This window comes from Aythya ferina (assembly GCF_964211825.1).
Source record: "Aythya ferina genome assembly, chromosome: 4".
NCBI classification, from domain to species: Eukaryota; Metazoa; Chordata; class Aves; order Anseriformes; family Anatidae; genus Aythya; species Aythya ferina.
The window spans coordinates 8,446,757-8,462,374 of NC_140300.1; the positions used below are offsets into that span (position 1 = coordinate 8,446,757).

Genomic DNA, 15,618 nt, shown 5'->3' on the forward strand with positions numbered 1-15,618 from the left:
TGTCAAAAATACCTTCCCCATGCCCCAGCCCTTGTGCTGCACACTGTTCCCTTGCTTGCACTCCACCCTCCCATCCCTGGAAGGGCTCACAGACCATATCTGAAGACATAGATTCAGGGAGAAAGAAAGCTCTGTGTGGCCAAGAGTTTCTCCTGTTTCTCCCCAGACATTCAGGTGAAATGAATGACAATTCCAACTTTGCTTTACACATAGCCTTAGACCATCACAGCTAAAGCAGTGCAGTGATGCTCTGTACATTTGCAATGCCCATCCCAAGTCTGTTAGCTGCTCAAAAACTTATTGAAGGCAAACGATGAACTTCTGCTGAGCAGAGAGGGTGACAGGCCAGACCCCAAACTGCTCCTTGGAAATCCCACTTTATTTCCTTACTGTTAAGGAAGGGAAAAGGGAAAAATGGTCTGGTCTTGATTTCTGGGGGTGGACCCGATGATCTCTGAAAGTCCCTTCCAACCCCTACAATTCTGTGATTCTGTGATTCAGTTGACTGCAAGAGGATTGTGATCATTTACAACAGCAAATAATGCCCTCAGCAGGTAAAATTGTAGGGTTTTTGTGTTCCCAGCTGGTTTGGGCTGGAGTCAGCTCAAGTGATCATCACCTCCTGGCCACGCAGGGCCTGCTTCTGTGCCCAACACCATGCAGCCCTGCTTGGCAGCTATTGGGGTATTCGCAAACCAGAGCGATGGACTGCACAGACTCTGGGGAAAGCGCTTCTGGCACACGCAGCTGAAATTAAAATCAGGTTTCATTTCCTTCTCTGTGTCACACAGAGTAAATCATCGTCTGCCTCATAAGCAAGGAGCCTGGGACAGCAGCTTCCCCAGCAAAAAGCCCTGGTGACAGAAATCCATACTTACCAGCAGTGAAAGATCTTCTTTCACTTCTGGCACAAGCTTTTTAACCTTGCCCTTCTTCCCCCACCCCTGCACATTTTCTCCTTACAACAATTACTTTGCTCCATAGCTGAAGGCAGGGTTTAATCCTGCAAGCATAAATTCACACATACAGCGATGCGATCAGCGAGGTTTGTGGGATTAAGTCCCTGGGTCCAGCAGAAATTTTCACAGGAGTGTAATTAAAATGAGACGTGCAGCTACATGCGTGCTTGAAGGTAAGTGCGCGTGCAGCTGCTGGAACAGAGGGGCTGGGAGGGCCGGGCTTGCCAAGCAGCACCTGTGGGATGATTTCCCCTTGCTAGCAAGGACGGTGTCAGTGACAGCACAGGAGTTACGTGAGGACTCTACAACCACATCGGGAGGCAGGACCAGAGGCTGTCTTGTTTTCATGACACATTTATCATACCCCTGAGCCCCAACAGGCAGCAGCTTTCCATGCCAAGACCATAAAGGAAACCGTTTACAAAAGGCCTGCTCCTTTTGTAAAACCCCTTTGGTCAGACCCTGATCATTTGCTGCTGCTGTACCACCTGCAGCTGCTCCTGATCCGCAGCTCTTCCACCAAATCCATCCCTCACATCTCAAATTTCCCACCTCACTGTCACTACTCATGTCCTGACAGGGATCCGTCCGTGCCAGCCCACGCTCTGCCTGGCCAGCTGCCTGATGCTGGTGCAATCTCCCACACGCTTTCAGTCTCCATTTACTACCCAGCACGTTCAATTTGCAGCTTCTTTAGAGCTTTTCCAATTAAGATCTGCACCACAGAAGTAAACTGCCCCAGTTACATCCTACCAGGGCTCTGGGGTTTGGAGCTGAGCCTCTCCAGGTGAGGCCCAGTTGCAATTACTCGGTGAATCACAGAATAACAGAATGGTTTGGGTTAGAAGGGCCCTTAAAGCCCATCCAGTTCCAACCCCCTGCCATGGACAGGGACATCTCCCACTGGGTCAGGTTGCCCAGAGCCCCATCCAGCCTGGCCTTATAAGCCATTTCAGCTGGGGTTTTGGTGAGCACGACAGGGCAATGCTCCAACCTCTCCAGTGCTGAGAGCTGCAGCTCTGTTTAACACCACCCAAGCCCAGCTGAACACTACCTGAACCCTGCTGAACACCTCCCAGGCCCTGTGACCATTGCTCTGAGCTGTTCCTCAGCCCCATGGCAGGAATCAGATCATTGGGGTTACACTGGCACCCTAACCTTGTCTCTGGACCATCAGTTGTAACCCATGGACTATGCAGCCCAGGTCCTGGTTCTTTTCCTGATGTTTTAAAAAACAGTCATCTGCACCTAATGAGGTAATTTTTTCATTAATTGATGAGCAAGGAAACTACTGAGCCAACTGCCAGGTGAGACAGACTGAACAAAAGGCACCACAGCTGCACTATAAATAGGGATCCTACAGCAGCAGTGGGATCTTCCAGAAATGCTGGATACATCCCAGTGTCTTCCCATTGCTCACTGGGGTCTGTGCTGGCTCCTACCTGATCTGACTTTCGGGTTTCAAGCCAGTGGGATGGAAATGTATCTCCTGCCCCTTGTGCAAGGTCCCCCATGCTATATACCCATGCGCTAGCTAACCCAAACCTCTGCACAAGGTAGTCCTGCTCATGAACTGAAACTGTTATGGGAGTAAGGAAAAACCTCACTTCACCATACAAATTTTGCCCCCTTCTGATGGTACCAGTCATCAGCCCTTTCATGGACTGCAGCTAAAATCTGTAAATCTCAGGAGGAGCCAAGTGAGTTTGATTTAAGAGCAAGCAGTTTGCTTAATTAAACAGAGTGTCAATCAGGGAAATATTATTCACTCCCCTTACTAGAAACACAATATTAATCAAAACCAGGGTAATAAAAAAGTAAAACACACACTTAATGTTTCTCCATCCATCTGGAAAAAAAAAAAAAAAGAAAAAAAAAGTCCATTTTAGAGATTTTTGCTCCCTTCAGGACATGCATGCTGATTTCTTAATGAAAATGGACTGAGATAATCAATATTTAAGCCTCTACATAGAAGGTTTAATGCCAAAACCACAAAAATAGCTTTAAATATTACCTCTGCTGTTATGCTCTGAATATATATATATATATATATATATATATTGCTTTCTTAACCCCAGAATTATTAATTTCTATACTAAGTGGCAGCTGCTTGCACAATTGTTTTTAGAGAGGATTTATGCTCTGTCCAGGCAGAGGAAAGGAGCCTGGAATTAACCTCTTGGTCTCTGCTACTGTTAATTACCTTTGCCATAGCATAGAGCACACCAGTTGCAGAGCATCTAGCCAAGGCCTTGCCATCAGCAGCAAAGACATAAATCAGGATGTGACAGCATGAAGGGACAAATAAATCACTAGGGGAGAGATGACATGAGCAGGATAAAAGCTATAAGCAATGCAAGCATATGAGTATATGGCCAACATTGACTGTACTAGAGCTGTTTTGGTTGGCCTCAGTTGAACATCTGGAGCTGAGCTGGGTTTGTGGCACTACCTATGCTTTGGAGACAGGCAAACTGAGGCACAGAGAAGACAAGCTTGAGTTTGCCAAGAGCGTGAGGGAAGCAAGGCACCTTCTCCTCATACAGGGTCCCACCTAAGCAAGGTTCCCATGCACAGTCAGTACCAGAGCTAGAGACAGCAGAAAGGCAGCCTGGATCCTCCTCTGAGTTTGGCATAAGGTATTCATTTCTTCATTTACTATTCATTTTTATCAGAAGTAAGGAGAAAAAATCCTTTTGAATTTTTGCTGTTCTTTTTGAACAGAAAAAAAGAAACTTTTTTTTCAGATGTGTTCCAGGTATTAATATTAAGAAATGTTCTAACAGAACCTTCTTTCTTGGGTTATACATACAGAATACAGTGGGAATGAGCCCTTCTGCTTAAAACTACATACTGGATTTGGGAACATGGAGAGGAAATCTGGTTTTATTGAGGGTTTTGTTCTTTTTTTTAGAGGAAGAGAGAATGAGCACCAAAGAGGGGTTTGGCTGCTGAGGGTATCTCGTGACAGTAGGTGGCAAAGACATCTCAGTGCTCCCATGTGGAGTTTCTGTGAGATGTTGTGGTTCAGAGGAAGGCAAGATGAATGCAGCAGCTTCCCAGAAATCAGCTCCCAAGATTTTATCTTTAATCTCTTTCCCTCCCCACTCTGATACGGTTCTGCACTGAGAAAGCCCTGAGATCAGCACAGCAGCCCGCGCGTTGCCGAAGCGTGCAACCACGGCCTGGCCCTGCTCGGCAGAAATGACGGCAAACATCCAATTTCCTACATGGGCTCGAGCAAGCTCCCGGCTTCAGTTACATCTTCATTGCTGCCGAGCCACAGGCATCATGCACGGAAATATCTGCTTTGGGCTTCGGGTTCCTTCGGCTGGGACGGTACCAAGTGTAAGCCCTGCTTCAGCCAGGGACCCAAGCTGGCGTAGGTCCCCCAGCTGGGCTACAAGCACAGCATCACACACGTGGTCAAACACCTTGATAGGTCAGGGACTCTTTTAGGGGCTTCACTCTCTATTACACCTGGCACTTTTAATCCCTTTAACCTCTCAGTTGCCATAGGTGCTGCATGGACACTTTACTGACCTTCCACAACACCTTAGTGACTCAATAACCTCCCAGTAAGTTCACCACTTTGGATGTCCTCTAAAGAATTATTCTTTTATGGCACATGGCTGGTATTTTAGCAGAAAAGGGCAACTGCCAACCAGCTTCATAGGGAAAAGGAAATTTCTTCTTTGCTGGAAAAGGCAAACGCACACTAATAAGCTTGCTCAGCTGCTCTTCTCTTACCCCCGGGGAGGAATTAACTGGTTTGTTAATACCATTGAGATGATTGTTTCTGGTTTGGTTTTCAAACATGAACTTGAAGACCAGGACACACTTAAAGGTGGTGAACAGCAAACACCAAAGATCGTTACAAGACCAAAACCCACCTAATGAGGGGGACAAAGAAACACAGCAATGACTGAGTGAAGAGAGATCATTAAGCAGCTGGAGGACAACAGAGCCAAGATCCATTAGGAGGACAACAGGCAGTCAACATCATTTAAACTAAAAAAAAATAATAATAATAAATAAAATAAAAAAATAAAAAGGTACAAGATGCAAGGTTCACTCTTTGGTTTGTGTCCACAGCACTCCTGAGGTCAATGGCTGGCAGAGTCCTGAAGAGCACCCAGTATTTCAGGATTAGATCTCTGGAAGTTTTTGTTAACGAAGGCTCGGAGGATAGGGTGGGAGGGGAAATTATCTCAGATGTGTGTAGACAAACACTGCCAGCTGATCTGAAAGTGATAAACCCCACCACCACCCATAGCCAACGCCCACAGGCATTTCTCTGGGATTCCCCAACACCAGAGATGCCCTGCAGGCTGGAGGGACAGCAATTTCCAGGAAAAGTCACTTTGTGCTGAAACATGCAGGGCTGGTGCATCTCCAGGGCCCCCTCTTGATCTATGACACCAAACTGGCTCAGAACAGACTTAGTTATTTATCATTTGTTTGGGGGCTGCTGTGGATTTTTTATTATTTTTTTTTTTTTTACATTTAACTGTTTTGAAGAACACTTCCCTGTGGAACAGAAGTCCCTCTGGAAGCCAACAGGAGCCTTAAGAGACAAAATTTGCTTCAGAAAATTTTATACTAGCCTTGGAAATCCCAGATAATTGCAATTCAGGGAGGATGCCAATCATTAATTATGGATAAAAGGGGCTTGCAGGGGTAGCAAAAGAAGCCCTTGTTACAGACATGGAAAATCTGCCACGCCGACCTGCCCAAGGAAAGCACTTCCTCTGACTCACATTTGATTTTGCAGAATCAAAATCCCACCAGACTCCAGCTTTCTTTGCCCTTCCCCCCGGTTTTTTGGGACAGAATTGCAAAATTAAGGGGCTAATGTAGCGCAGAGCAGCTGCAATCTATTTGGATTTTACTGAAGGGCTTGATACTGTCTCCTGAAATCTTACGCTCCACATCAATTCAAGTTGGCTCGGGCAGGAAAACCATGTCACGCCGGCTGAAGGCTGCCTGGGAAGCCAGTACAGATGGGGCAACGACACACAGGGATGTGTCTTGCCCTCGTGAGAGCCCACAGGGACCTGCTGTGGTTTCACCTCATCGTCCATCTGGGGGGAAAAAAAGGAAATCCAGCACTGAGAAAAAAAATAAAACAAAACTGGGTGCATCCGTTTGGGCAGAGGGATAAATCCCCTAAAGTTGAGAAATGTCGATAAAACACCCCTAAAGTTGAGAAAGTTGGGAAATGTTGATAAAACACAGCAAAACTCAACTTTTCCTTGGAGAAGGGGCGAGCAACACTGCCTACCTGCATGGAAATATCAGAAGGGAATGCATGACACCTAACGGAGGTAAAAAAAATCCAGGCGGTGGCGGCAGTAACAGAGCTCTAAGAGCAGTTCCTGCCTTCCTTGCTCAGAGGCAAGCAGGATCAGAGCATTACTGGGGCCGTCAGCTCACAGCCGCATACCAGCCCGTGAAGCCAGCGGCTGCGTGTGCAGCGTGCTGCAGCGGAGGCTCCAGGCTTGCCGACGCAGGGAACTTGACCAGAATAGCTATTGCAGAATAAGCTATTCCACAATAACTGCTCTGGAATAGCTCCCTGCACAGACCACTGTCTTCCACAATAAGAGTCGTTTTACAGTGGGGATAATTAATACTCTCCTCCAAAGCAAAATAATTGCTCTGGAGTATGCTCTCTTTGATTCCTAAATAGAGTTCAGATGAGCAGCAGCTCCGGAGCAACTCTTATTATATTATTCTGGTCAATCGTGCCTGGTAGACGAGCTCCAAAATCCAAATGTGCCCAATCCATAGGCAGAAAACCCATGTGGTGATCAGGGAAAGGAGCTCTGCAACTGATGCAATTAGGAGTCTGTTGCCCTTGTGGGCACCAAAATCTGCCAAGCACCCACCCCACAGTTCCTGAAACCGAGGGGAATTTTGCTGTTTCAACAGGAGAAGATTTAATCCCAGCCAGCTGAATTGTTTTCAAGGAAAAATGGCTTTTTGTATTAAATTTTTTGATCACTTTCAGATTTAGTTGGGGATATATATTTTTTCCATTTAATTTCAATATAATGAAAGTATTCCAGCTTTTGGAGGGGAAGAAATTTTGGACAGAAATACGACTGAGAGGAGCAGAGAAAAATTTAGGGGAAGGGGATACCTTCAAAGAAACACAGCCATGGAAAGTTAACTTGCATATTCTCAAGCTGTTGATTCTCTCAGACATATTTGTTTCCTTGTCCACCCTGCACACAATTCTCTGACAAAAAAAAAAAAAAAATCCAAATTCTCTCGCAGAAACTCAGACTTCAAGGACTTGCCCAACACCTTCTGCTCAATGCTGCCCAGGCCATGCTTGAAGAGCTCACCGTTGGCCTTTGTGGTGTTACAGTCCCACAGTGGCCCATATGAAGCCCTCCGTCCTCCTTATCCCTGTGTTCTAGGAGGAAACCTCTGCTGTGTCAGAAGGGCTGGAGTCTTTTTCCTGTTCCTGCTCGGTGATATTCATCCCAACACAGTGAAAGGCATCTCCCAAAGCAGCCTGGTGGCTGAGGAAGGCGATCTGCCAAATTCCTTTGAAGGTGGTTCGGTCGTTTAGCTGTTGGCATTCCTCCAGCCCCTCTCCTGGAGGTAATCCCGTCCCCCCAGCTCATTCCCTTCATCTTGCTACCTTCCTGGGCTCTTGTTTCTGCTCTGCAAGGGAGAATCACACCTCCCTCTGAAGTGACCCCAGGAATGCCTGTAAGATTATTGGGAAAAAAGAAAATATCACAAAAGCCAAAACAAACAGCAAACAACCAAAAACATTTTCACCATTTTTCCTAAATGACAGCCATTTCTTGCTTTCAAAAGTTACTCAGACTTTGCACTCTGAGCCCACAGGAACAAGCCCCCAGCTAATCACTGAGGATGTGAGATTCAGCCTCCTTCATCTCCACCTGCCTAATGTGAAGCAGATGTCTTCTATTAATGAAGTAATTGCTAATTAGCAACCACTTTGTCTCCCTTCCATCAGTTTTCTTCCCTGGTTCAGGCACAGGGGGGCAGGCTGTGTAAATAAGGCAGGAATGGATTGCACGTATTGCCCACACTCTGGTTGTTCACACCACAGACACTGAGCAAGGGATGCATCTCTGATATGGTGCTTAGCAGAAAGGGGCCTTGACATTTCCCAACATTTTGGGAGACTCTAACAGGGCAAAACATTTGTACTGGGTCTGGCAGAGAAGGGCTGGGCCCAGCTACAAGTACAGCTGAGCTCTCAACAGGGTTTTTGTGAGCATGATTTTGTCAGTAAAACCAGAATTGCACACCTCCGTGGAGCCAGGCTCCCAAAACTTTATAAGCACAGATCACCAGGAGCCTGCTGCACCTCCCCATCTCCTGCAGGACAGTGTGCAGGGCAGCATGATGGTAATGCAAGAGCTACTTTTACTGCATGCAGGCTAAGCACCAGGTGGCATCACTGCTGAAAGCTGCATGGGATGTGCCCACTGGCCTTTGCTCGCCTTGAATTTCCACAGGAAACTCCAATTTTTTGCCCCTAAAGCTTTCTGTTCGAGTTGCATCACTGTTATTTGACACCAGTGAAGTCCTATGACTCTGGGTCTAGGTGGCAGCCTCTCCACCCATGCTCTAGAGGGGAAATGTGACCCATGGTGAAGATCCCATTTTCCTGCTGGGCATTGCATATGGCCAGGACAACCCTCAAGGCAAGGGGCTGCAGCCTTGAGACATGTTCCCAGTGCAGCATCCTCATCCCTTTGCTCCGCAGCAGCTGGAACACACCACCCGGGGCCCCTCTGCCTGGGACCTTTGAATTCCAGTCCCCAACATTACATCCCAGCTCAACAGAGAGAGAAAATACTTCCCTCTGGGCTCCGCATTTTAAAATGTGACAATGCTTCTGCATGATTTATAGAAAAGGGATGACATTCAAATTCTGCCTGGGTCCCAGCCACCACATTGCATCCTTGTAATGGTTTCCCAATAGAGACAGATTCCTCTTCTGGCTGCCTGACTCTCCTTTCCCCTTTCCCCTGATATCAAGGGATCTTAAAAGCTTAGAAAGCTATAGCCATGCTGATTTTGTAATACACTTGAACTCTTCTTTTGCCTTGTCCTGAGGGGGACTTGCTGTAATTTGGTTCTTGGAAATAATTTCTCCCCTCATAAAACACCCCTAATTGTAAACCTTCCAACGAGCTCTTTACATTAAGATGTCTTAAAGTTTTATTTTAGCAATCATAATAATAAACAACTCCGGTCTTTGCAGGGCTTTTCATCCCCAAGGCTTCCAGGGGCGCCTTCAACCACTGCACACGGGCTTTGCATGGGGATGGATTCATCGCCTGGCAAAAACGCAGGTGTTCCTGGGGCCACCGCTGGCCCCATGTAGAAAATCTGTGTGGGAGAGGTACCAAGGGATGGGATAACCCAGGCTCCACTGCTCTGCTGACACAGCAGCCCTGCTGTGGTGTTCAGACCTGGAAAAAGCAGGAATGCTTCGTGTCCTCCACTCCTCCGGTGCCAGCAAATTAAAGCCCGGTGGCTGGTTACCAAGGGACGTGCTGCCCTCGGGGTATTAACCCAGGGATTTGGTTAATTAATAATTAATGTTACTGATTGCACCGAGAGGCAACGGAGGTGAATTGCAAGGTGGGAAATGGCAATTAAATCAAAGGAAAAAAGTCGCTGTAGAGGTGGTCAATGATCACAAGCAGGCTGTCTGGGGAGGTTGTGGCCTCTCCATCCTGGGGCCAAACCCTTGCATTCAGCTGGACAAAGCCCTGAGCAGCCTGCTCTGACCGGGACGTGCCTGGTGCAGGGCATTGCATCAGAGACATCCCGCGATCCCATCCTAAATCCTTCTATCCCTAATCTGGGGCAATACCTTAAATCAGGAGCGGAGCTGGTTTAAATGCCCATATCAGCCTCTGGAGGAGAAGGGAGCGCTGGGATTTGAGCAGCAAACGTTCCCAAATGTGGGGGTTCCCAAAAGTAGGGGTTCCCTACTAAAAGTAGGGGCTGTCAACTCACAGCAACCAGCCGTGCGTTATCCATATCAATCTGGACCCGCTCCAGCCCCTCGGTATCAGCGGTGGGGAGCATTACCCGAGGCTGGATTTAACACAGCATGCTTCAGACCTCGTCAGCACCCGCTGCAGCCACCTCCCTTATCCTAAACACAGCTCAGCTGTGGAGACAGCCCAGAAAGCTCTCGGCGTCATGCTGTCCCACTTGGGCTGCAGTCCCCATCGCTTCCAGATGTTCCCCCGTCGCCCTGCAGCCTCTCCAGCTGCTGCCTCCTCGTTATGCATGTGTGCACTGGATCGCACCTTCCTGCTTACGTCTGTCCCGAAATTCATCTCCCTGGCTGCAGCCCCATGGATAACTCTTGTGGAGGAGAAATTATTCCTCCCCCCTCCAGGGGTTTGTGCATCCTGTGCAGGGAACGACAACGAGGAAAGCCAACGAGGAAAGGCTTTGGGCAAACTCCCCAGCTGGCCTCTTTCCATCCAGCACTGGGAGATCAGGAGGTTTATTCGGACATGGCAGCCTGCAGTCCTCACTGCTAGAGTCCCACTATAAAAAACCACTGTGAAAGTAAAGGTTTTAGGATCTGGAGCCAGTGAGTGTGGGGCTGGATATGGAGGATGTCACCACGATCTTTGTTGGCATCATGGTATGTTATATTCAGATCCGTTATGATCTGACAATGCTTTTTAATCCCCTGTTCTTCCTGGCATCTTAATTGTCTTGTGACACCAATCCCAAAGGAATCCTCACCTGCATGCAGGCTGCATCTGGACTTACACACAGACCATTCGGGGGTTATTCTGTTTTTTACAGCCCTCAGGTACTGCTGAGAAACAGTCCCTGTGGCTGCAAAGTGCTTTTAAACAAGCAGCAGCTCTGAACTGTCAAGGCAGCGTTTAAATCATTCTGTAGGGCCTGGGGCAAAACAGCACAGAAATTTGTAGATCAAACAAAAACCCCATAACCCATCCACTTTGGTCCAAGATCCAGCAAGTTCCAGCTCTGCTGTACAGCAGCTTCTGAACCACAGTGACCAGCACCACGAAATATGTTGAAAAAATCTGTGCTGCCACAGCTCAAAGCTAGCAAAGGTGGAGGGCAGAAAGCGAGTGATGTGAAGGTGAACCGGAGAACAACTTTTTGTTTAAGGTTTTACCCCATGCAGTGTAAATAATGAACAAGTTATTTATGATTTGTAAATCCAGTACGTACAAAACCCCATAAGCTTTTCAACTGGTATCATTTCACGGTGACAGGAATGCCGTTGTTCTCAGCATCATCAGCTGCACACACACCACCGCTTAACCAAAGTGGGGAAAAGAAAAAGGAAAACTTACCACCAAAAATAATGAAAACAAAGATAATTATGGCACTTTAGAAAAAAAAAAAAAAAAAGAAACAAACAACAACAACAACAACAACAACAAAAAACAGTATTTGGGCATCAGCCAGAAAGCTTTCTGCTTAGACCTGGGTAAGGCTTCCTAAGGGAAGTGTTATATTTTCAATGCAGAGGCTCAGGTCTCTCTTTTTAGAGCACATCACAGTCGATGAGTTTAGTACTTTCACATTTGAACCAACAGCCTATTAATTTTTTTTTTCAGACCTTCTCTAACACCACATGGTGGTTTGTTCACTGTATAATAATTGCACAAATTGCCATCAGTTCCATGGCTGTCATTGTGCCGATTTCACCCTGAATAACCTCATGGATTTGGCAAGTGAGACTTAACGATTCCACATGGTGTTTTGTCCGTGTGACCCTCTTGTTTTCATTTTGGTCCTTCCTCCATACCCTTCTTCATCAGTGTGGTGTTGGGCATCATTCCCTGCAGGCAGGGGGCTGCATGCACAGGAGCAAAGCAGGCTGGAGAAGCAGGGTGATGGGAACATTACAAAGCCAAAGGGTCCTGTGCCCACGGAGGAGCAACCCCACGTGCCAGCATAGGATGGGGATTGGCCCCCTGGAAAGCAGGGATCAATAGGAGAATCCCACCAGAGGTTGACATAGGATTTCTCCTATGTGACATAGGAGAAACCCACCAGGTGTTAGGAAAATATTGTCACCAAGAGGGTGGTCACACACAGAACCCAGACCTGGGGAATCTGTGTGATCTCCATCCTCAGGGTCATCAGAACAGGTAAAGGGCAAGGCCATCGAAACACAGCCCCACTCTGAGCAGGAGGCTGGATTCAATGACCACCAGGGGGCCACTCCAGCCAGAATTATTCCGATTTTCCAGTTCATACCCTTTCAACAAGCTACGTTTCTTTAAAACATGCCTGAGTTATTTGAAGCATCACATCCAAGCCACCAAATCACATGTGTGTAACCTATTCTTAACAGAGCACACTGGCATTGCTGCTCTTACAGCAGCTGGGGGCTTGGTGGGAGGATGCGAGCCCAGATGAGCAACTTGACCCATCACAAAGGGACCAAATCCTCAGCAGGGGCTGGGAAGCACCTATGGACGTGGCGTCAGATCGAGCCAAGGTAGGAGACATCACGCAAGGCAGCTCTGGGCACCTTGAGCAAAGCGCCTTGGTGCGGCAGAGTTTGTAACAAACGCTGCACTCACCGACCCAGCAGGAAGGGCTCTGGGCAGGGGGGACACGGGTCACTAATGGGAAAGTTAGGGAACTTCTGGAGGAGCTGTGCAGCTTCAAAGTTACACAAGTTAATGCATAATATGAGCACTCAACAAAGAAAACAGCTTCAGAGGCTTTTCCACCAAGCAAACTGAAGCTGAAATTACAGAAATTGGTGTCAGACAAATTCACTAGAAAGAGTTTGACTTTTGTTACTTGATTTTCCAAGGGTGGGAAAACCATTTATTTTTGTCTCATTAAAGACTCCTTCCCCTCTGCCTTCGTCCACAAGAAAACCCCCACAAACCACAGCGTGATAGCAACAAACCAGTACAAGGGCTGACCAGGGGACTGCGGTCGGCCCTCCTTCAGTGTCAATTTTTAATCTGGAGATTTGGAGAATTTCTTAGAAATGATGCTGTGTTTTAAACAGGGATTAGTTTTAGAAAGTCCAGTGGACAATTATACCAGGTCAGCTGACTGGATAGCAAGGCTTTATTTTGGTTTGCAGGCAAGCAGTGTTGTGGTGACACAAGGAGAGGAGATGGAATATGAAATGGGGGGAGCGTGGGGACACCCGGCAGCCAGATGTGGCCTTGGGGTGACAGCAGCTTCAGGGGGAGAGAATAAGAGAACAAGCAGGGAATGGAGCTTGTGAGCTCAGAGCAAGGACATGAGTGTAAATAAATATGGGCTGGGGAAAATCAGGCATGGGATCCAATGGGAGAAGTCATGTGAATGCGGGGAGGGGATGCGTGCAGCATTTTAGCTGGAAGGCGGAGGATTTGCAATGCTAATTACAAAAAGCGTTTTGTAATTTCAAACCAGATATGAAGCGCCAGGTGTAGGGTGGGAAAGAAGAAGAGCAGTAAGGGAAGGGCAGTGAGTGGTGTGACCCAGCGTGATGCTTGGCACTGCAGCACCCTCTGCCTGGTGAGGTTCTCCTGTCCCATTGCATCCTATCCCATTCCATCCCGTCCCATCCCATCCCATCCCTCCCCACCAGCAGCTCCGTGCCTGCTCCGGTCAGGCCATGTCACCAAGCGAGCGGCCACCACCGGCCCCTTGAAGTCCCCAAAATCCCCTCACCATCCTGCCCAGCTGGCCTCTTTGTCACACCAAAGGTCTCAGTGACTGCAGCATCATGCATTTAAAATGTAGCCGGGTTTCTGTGCTAATTCTTCCTCCCCATCACTTATTCCAAAGGTTTTTTCAGACTGACGTCCATTAATTCTTGAGTTTGCACGTCCAACTCCCAGCTAGCTCATTTCCAGAGCGGGCACAAAGGGTTTTCTAGGGAAAAGGGTGCCCCAAGGGGTTTAGGTACACCTCAAACCAAATCACACCGAGTCACTGCGGCACCGCAGCGCTATTTTTGTTACGGCATTTGGATGCGTAACTCTGGTCACAGAAGGTAGGTCTAAAAATACGGCTGCCCGTGCCTTCCCTCTCAATGCCACTCTTGATTTTGAAGGCTAAACCTCGGAGCAGATTTTTTTTTTCCCTGAAATTTTGTGGCTGGTGAAAAATGCAGCTCCCTGTACTGGGATCCAAAGGGTAGGATGAAAAAAATTCAGCCACCGCCAGGGCGCACGCTTGTGGCAGCAGAAGGTGAGTGTGGAGCCCGATGAAGGCTGCTGCTGAGTGGCTGAGCTGGCACGGACCAAGAAAACACCTAGTGAGATGTGAATTAAGAAGAATTAATGGTAACTGTTTCAGCTCTGCTTCCACCATCACAAAGCAAGGTACTGGGAAACTGAAGCGTAACAAGGACCCGACAAATTGTCCCTGCTTAGTCCTGCAAGTTGAGTAAGGGATGGAGAAAAGAGAAAGGTTGGGGTACAGGGAGGAGGGAGAAGAAAAACGTGCTGATTTGCTTACTTCTTTAGGGTATATTAAGTCTGAGGGGGAAAAAAATCTTATTTTTTCAAGTCTGAAGTAAGCTGAAGAGATTCTCAGGTTTCCTACATAACAGGCTGTTACTTCCCATAATAATAAATAATAATAATAATAATAATCATCATCATCATCATCCAAATGTCAATTTACTATTGATAATAGAAATATAAAAAGTATAATATAAAAAGTTATAAATTGAAAAAATATAATATAAATATAAATAAAGTAATTTAATAATATTCAAGACCTATTATTATTATTATTATTATTATTTGCTCATCTTAAGCTCTTTTCAGCAGCTCTCCTTCGGGCAGGCTCTGAAGCCCTTGCCCAGCAGAGGGTCCAAAAACATGGTAAGAAATGAAGGAGAGGGAACTTTGCTCGCTCTCACCCTGGAGCCAGGACAAAAGGCAGGGGGAGGGAGACTGCACAGCCGCTCCCTGCACGCACTGGAGGCTTTGACATCTCGAACCGCTGGCTGCAGCCTTCGCTAGGACATAAATCAGGCCATTCACGAAGGGCTCTGCTCTGCCAACGCACATAAAGAGAAATACTAGACGGAAAGAGGCAAATCTGAATCAGATCCATCTCTTGCACGGCAAAAAAATCCTTTACGCCAGTTAGATGAGAGAAACTGATGTTTGAAAACCACAGAAGGTTTGGCAAGTGTAAAATTGTACATGCTAATGAGCCCCCAAAGAATTTTTGACCTGTGAAGGATATTTAACTACTGAGAAAGATTTATATCCAATAATACACTAAAATGGAAGTGAGCACAGAGTACAGGGAATTAGAAACATACTACAAACATCCTCCTGTTCACATCAGACTTGAGAAATAATTCAGGAAAACACCAGAAACACTTTTCAATGTAGAAGCAGTGAGAAAAGTAAGACTCCTGAGCCAGAGAAACTATTTAGTCACCATTTAAATGACTTTTCACCAAAAGGTTTTGCAGCAATACTCCTGCATTAGCTGTAAGACCTGAATTTGATCAAGTCAGAAGTTTTTCCAAGCAGTTTTCTGCATACCCACATTGGCAGCCTGATTTCCATTTCACTGGATTGTAGCAACGTCTCCATTATCTAGAATTTCTAATTAGTGATGTTAATTATCACCCCCCTTGGTGTATATTTGTGGACAATTA

General features: G+C 46.9%; 2 long non-coding RNA genes across 2 annotated transcripts; both read right to left on the reverse strand.

Annotated features, from left to right (window-relative positions):
• Positions 1-5,415: 5,415 nt before the first annotated feature.
• Positions 5,416-7,829, reverse strand: LOC311436403. The gene is made up of 2 exons (XR_014692817.1): positions 7,105-7,829; positions 5,416-6,043 (listed from the first exon to the last, which is right to left on the reverse strand). It is a non-coding gene; the product is annotated as an uncharacterized lncRNA (long non-coding RNA).
• Positions 7,830-9,150: 1,321 nt separating this feature from the next.
• Positions 9,151-10,026, reverse strand: LOC311436469. The gene is made up of 2 exons (XR_014692880.1): positions 9,838-10,026; positions 9,151-9,430 (listed from the first exon to the last, which is right to left on the reverse strand). It is a non-coding gene; the product is annotated as an uncharacterized lncRNA (long non-coding RNA).
• Between the last annotated feature and the right edge of the window lie 5,592 nt (positions 10,027-15,618).